The sequence below is a fragment of the Megalopta genalis genome, unplaced genomic scaffold (assembly GCF_051020955.1).
Source record: "Megalopta genalis isolate 19385.01 unplaced genomic scaffold, iyMegGena1_principal scaffold0061, whole genome shotgun sequence".
In the NCBI taxonomy this organism is placed as follows: Eukaryota; Metazoa; Arthropoda; class Insecta; order Hymenoptera; family Halictidae; genus Megalopta; species Megalopta genalis.
In genome coordinates this window covers 30,001-35,146 of record NW_027476130.1, presented here as the reverse complement: position 1 = coordinate 35,146, position 5,146 = coordinate 30,001, and the positions used below count along the sequence as shown (strand labels likewise).

General features: G+C 45.0%; 2 non-coding genes across 2 annotated transcripts; both read left to right on the top strand.

Annotated features, from left to right (window-relative positions):
* The first annotated feature begins 852 nt into the window (after positions 1–852).
* On the top strand, positions 853–2,773 carry LOC143261697 (small subunit ribosomal RNA). The gene has a single exon (XR_013035770.1). It is a non-coding gene; the product is annotated as a small subunit ribosomal RNA (ribosomal RNA).
* Positions 2,774–4,104: 1,331 nt separating this feature from the next.
* Positions 4,105–4,259, top strand: LOC143261662 (5.8S ribosomal RNA). Its single transcript, XR_013035750.1, has one exon. It is a non-coding gene; the product is annotated as a 5.8S ribosomal RNA (ribosomal RNA).
* The last annotated feature ends 887 nt before the right edge of the window (positions 4,260–5,146 follow it).

Genomic DNA, 5,146 nt, shown 5'->3' with positions numbered 1-5,146 from the left:
TTTGTATGTATACTCGTACTCACTGAGCAATCGACTCTTCTGTCCGAGCGATGGAAAAATTTTTTAAAATGCATCTGTAAGATTTGGAAGCAAATCGTACCAATTGAAAACTGTGGCTAAAATGAATAGCCCAGTGGAGAGAGAAAACTATCAAAAAACTGATTTTTTAAATCAAGAGGTGTCAGAAATCGAAATGCCTAGCGCGAGCGGAAGAACACGCTTTCTCGCCAGTCCAGCATGTGTCCTGTCCGTTCTTCCTCGGCTTGCCGATTTTGCCCAGATCAGAGGTTTCGTGCTTCCGGCGGTCAGAAGATCAGCGTGAGCGTACGCGCTTCCACGACTATGGCATCACCCATGTACTTTTTCCTTTGAATATATTTGAGTACATAAAAAATATTAAAACATATAGAGAGAACTGTGTCTTGGATCTTAAAAATTTGTCAATAGCGATGATATATTATTACTTAACTTGAAGTATTTGTACGTTTTAGCTGGGACGTACATTTATCTTACAAGATGTTAATAGCGAGACTCTTGAAGATAAAATTATCTTGTGATTTTATGAAGGCAAAGATAGAAACGTACGAAGCTGGCGTACGTAGAAAAATGTGATTTTACGATAGAACAAAAATATAATACGTACGTTTTTGGGCGTACGGTAAAATATCTGTATGGTAGAAAAATGAAAGAAATTGAGCGTTAAAGAAGATATGTTACAAGCGCGGAATGTGGCAAAACTTGTACATATTTGAAAGAGAAAAGTGGTGTGTCGACCTGACATATATATATGAAACAGGCGACGATGGAAAAGGATTTAAATTTTGTCCATTTTATATATACATATTGTATAGTTCCCTGGTTGATCCTGCCAGTAGTCATATGCTTGTCTCAAAGATTAAGCCATGCATGTCTCAGTACATGCCGTATTAAGGTGAAACCGCGAATGGCTCATTAAATCAGTTATGGTTTCTTAGATCGTACTAAAATTTACTTGGATAACTGTGGTAATTCTAGAGCTAATACATGCAAAACAGAGTTCCGACCAGAGATGGTAGGAACGCTTTTATTAGATCAAAACCAATCGGTGGCGGGTGTTTACACTCGTCCATCGTTTGCTTTGGTGACTCTGAATAACTTTGTGCTGATCGCATGGTCTTATAGCACCGGCGACGCATCTTTCAAATGTCTGCCTTATCAACTGTCGATGGTAGGTTCTGCGCCTACCATGGTTGTAACGGGTAACGGGGAATCAGGGTTCGATTCCGGAGAGGGAGCCTGAGAAACGGCTACCACATCCAAGGAAGGCAGCAGGCGCGCAAATTACCCACTCCCGGCACGGGGAGGTAGTGACGAAAAATAACGATACGGGACTCATCCGAGGCCCCGTAATCGGAATGAGTACACTTTAAATCCTTTAACGAGGATCCATTGGAGGGCAAGTCTGGTGCCAGCAGCCGCGGTAATTCCAGCTCCAATAGCGTATATTAAAGTTGTTGCGGTTAAAAAGCTCGTAGTTGAATCTGTGTGTCACAGTGTCGGTTCATCGCTCGCGGTGTTTAACTGGCATTATGTGGTACGTCCTACCGGTGGGCTTTGCTCTTCACGGGGCGGTCCAACTAATATCCCATCGCGGTGCTCTTCACTGAGTGTCGAGGTGGGCCGGTACGTTTACTTTGAACAAATTAGAGTGCTCAAAGCAGGCTACCTTCGCCTGAATACTGTGTGCATGGAATAATGGAATAGGACCTCGGTTCTATTTTGTTGGTTTTCGGAACCCCGAGGTAATGATTAATAGGGACAGATGGGGGCATTCGTATTGCGACGTTAGAGGTGAAATTCTTGGATCGTCGCAAGACGGACAGAAGCGAAAGCATTTGCCAAAAATGTTTTCATTAATCAAGAACGAAAGTTAGAGGTTCGAAGGCGATCAGATACCGCCCTAGTTCTAACCATAAACGATGCCAGCTAGCGATCCGCCGAAGTTCCTACGATGACTCGGCGGGCAGCTTCCGGGAAACCAAAGCTTTTGGGTTCCGGGGGAAGTATGGTTGCAAAGCTGAAACTTAAAGGAATTGACGGAAGGGCACCACCAGGAGTGGAGCCTGCGGCTTAATTTGACTCAACACGGGAAACCTCACCAGGCCCGGACACCGGAAGGATTGACAGATTGATAGCTCTTTCTTGATTCGGTGGGTGGTGGTGCATGGCCGTTCTTAGTTGGTGGAGCGATTTGTCTGGTTAATTCCGATAACGAACGAGACTCTAGCCTGCTAAATAGACGTAATTATGGTATCTCGAAGGCTCTCGGCTTCTGCCGGTGGGGTTTTTACTACCAACGTACAAACAAATCTTCTTAGAGGGACAGGCGGCTTCTAGCCGCACGAGATTGAGCAATAACAGGTCTGTGATGCCCTTAGATGTTCTGGGCCGCACGCGCGCTACACTGAAGGAATCAGCGTGTGTTCCCTGGCCGAAAGGCCCGGGTAACCCGCTGAACCTCCTTCGTGCTAGGGATTGGGGCTTGCAATTATTCCCCATGAACGAGGAATTCCCAGTAAGCGCGAGTCATAAGCTCGCGTTGATTACGTCCCTGCCCTTTGTACACACCGCCCGTCGCTACTACCGATTGAATGATTTAGTGAGGTCTTCGGACTGGTGCGCGGCAATGTTTCGGCATTGCCGATGATGCCGGGAAGATGACCAAACTTGATTATTTAGAGGAAGTAAAAGTCGTAACAAGGTTTCCGTAGGTGAACCTGCGGAAGGATCATTACAATGTTCCAATATATCTCAAAGAGAGAGGAGAGGAGGAGAGAAAATGAATTCGATTAGTTTGTGGATAAGAATTCATATAAAAAAAAAAGATATTGTTGAGCCCGCCAGATCATTCGTGCGTGATTTACACGGCCAGACGTGTGTACTACACGTATTAGGCCTTTGATCTGCGTTGCGTAGGCCACAACAAATCTTTCAAAGAGAGAGAGATATATGTGTTGTTGGGGTTTGTGATTATGAAGGTGCCCCAACGCACAAAAATATATAAAAATGTACAAAGTTGGGATGTGGTGTGGTGGAGAAGAGTTGGGCCCGACCAGATCATTCGTGCGTGATTTACACGGCAGACGTGTGTACTACACGTATTAGGCCTTTGATCTGCGTTGCGTAGGCCATCTTCCTTCCAAGACACACACGTGTTGGGGTTTGTGTGATTTTATGATAGTGCCTCAACACGGAAAAATAAGCGTACGAGAAGAGTTGGGCCCGACCAGATCATTCGTGCGTGATTTATACACGGCCAGACGCGTATTATATTACACGTATTAGGCCTTTGATCTGCGTTGCGTAGGCCATCTTCTCGATAGAGAGAAAGCCAATGTATTCTTTTTTCTTTCTTTACACACACACACACAGTTGTAGTAGGACAGGGAGGGATGCGAGCGTGCTTAATCACGCTTCCTCAAGTCTTCGCTGTGGTGTAAAAAAAAAAAAGAAAAAAAGGAATCGTTGGGAAAGTCCAAAGGACGAAAATATCGGGCAGTCTGAAGATAACTTAATGCTCGTTTACATTGGTATCAAGAGAGACCGGCTTGTGTAGCTCGTTTCAATGCTGTGTCGTTGTCATTGACACCCTACTCTGTTGCGCGCTAGTGGCAGCATGAGCGTGGGACGTATATATATATGACACCCAGCTAGAGCCGGCCGTGAGTCCGTCCGGTGTAAATAACGACGAAAGGAGAGAGAAACTTTTCGAATCCAGTATCGGGTTGATAATTGTCCAGTTTGAATATCCATATCCCCGTCGTTTTTGGAGGTGATATACTCTCTGTGTTTCTTCGATAGAAGGCTTTTCAATGTTCTATTCGCTCCGACCGTCGAACTTGCAAGAAAACAGTGGTTTTGGATTTGCTCGTACATATATATATGGTTTCGACGGAAATATCTCGTTCTTTAAGGGACAATTATGTCGTTGTACGACGACTCCCGAATCTCCTTCGCGCGCTGGTTGGAGCTCTTCGGGTATCGGCTTGTTCCGAAATATAACACAAAAATGTGGTGGATAGCAAATACACATTATATATATATGAGAGAATAAAAGGGAAAAATTACCCTGAACGGTGGATCACTTGGCTCGTGGGTCGATGAAGAACGCAGCTAATTGCGCGTCAACGTGTGAACTGCAGGACACATGAACATCGACATTTCGAACGCACATTGCGGTCCACGGATACAATTCCTGGACCACGCCTGGCTGAGGGTCGTTTACGTACTTATAAACTGCTTGCGTTGATGGCACTTGTTGCCTATATACGTACGAGCGAATGGTGGGCGCTTCGTCGGCGTTTGTCGCGGTCCTATGAATATTGAGAAATTTTACGTACGTCTAACAGTCTTCGAGAGAGATGGAAATCGTGTTCGAACTAGCGTGAGTGTGGAAGGCGGTGTCGTGTGTCGTATATGTTTTATATACGTCCGCCCGTCTGAAACACCGCTTCGAAGCGGTGACAAAATCTTTTTCGGGACGATTCGTATCCGTAGAACTATCGAGATTTCACTGGTACATTTTCAACGCGCTCCCGACGTCGCCTGAAATGAAACGAGATGGGTTTAACCCACGAAAGCGTACTACACGAGTCTGTCCTATGTGAAGACTGTGTACAGAGATCGAACGAACGCATGAAAGAAATTGAACGAAAGAACACATAACCCGCAAAAATATAGAGTAGAATTGTGACCGTTGCTTCGAATTTGAATTTATATGTATATATATATCATAGCCCCAGGGAGTGGAACCTATGAGTGTGGAAGGATGTCTCTTACCGTTATGTTGCCAGAGGAAAAAAAGTCTCTCTCTTCGTACGACACATTTGTGTACGAATTGTATCGATGGCTATATAGATCCGATGTTGCACATATTCTGAGTAAAGAACACCCCACCCGGGTTACCGTCCTAAAACTCTTCTATTGGTGTGGCTATGATGTGTGTGTCAACGCAATCGCGAGTCTGGTTCTACGGAAAACCGTTTGTCGGTCGCCCCATATATCTTTTTGTTCTCTTCAAATGATCGAATAGCGAAACCGCACGAGATCAATCGGTCGTCTAGTCCCCGAAAGTACTTTTCGGACGGACGTTAAAGTTATACCGATT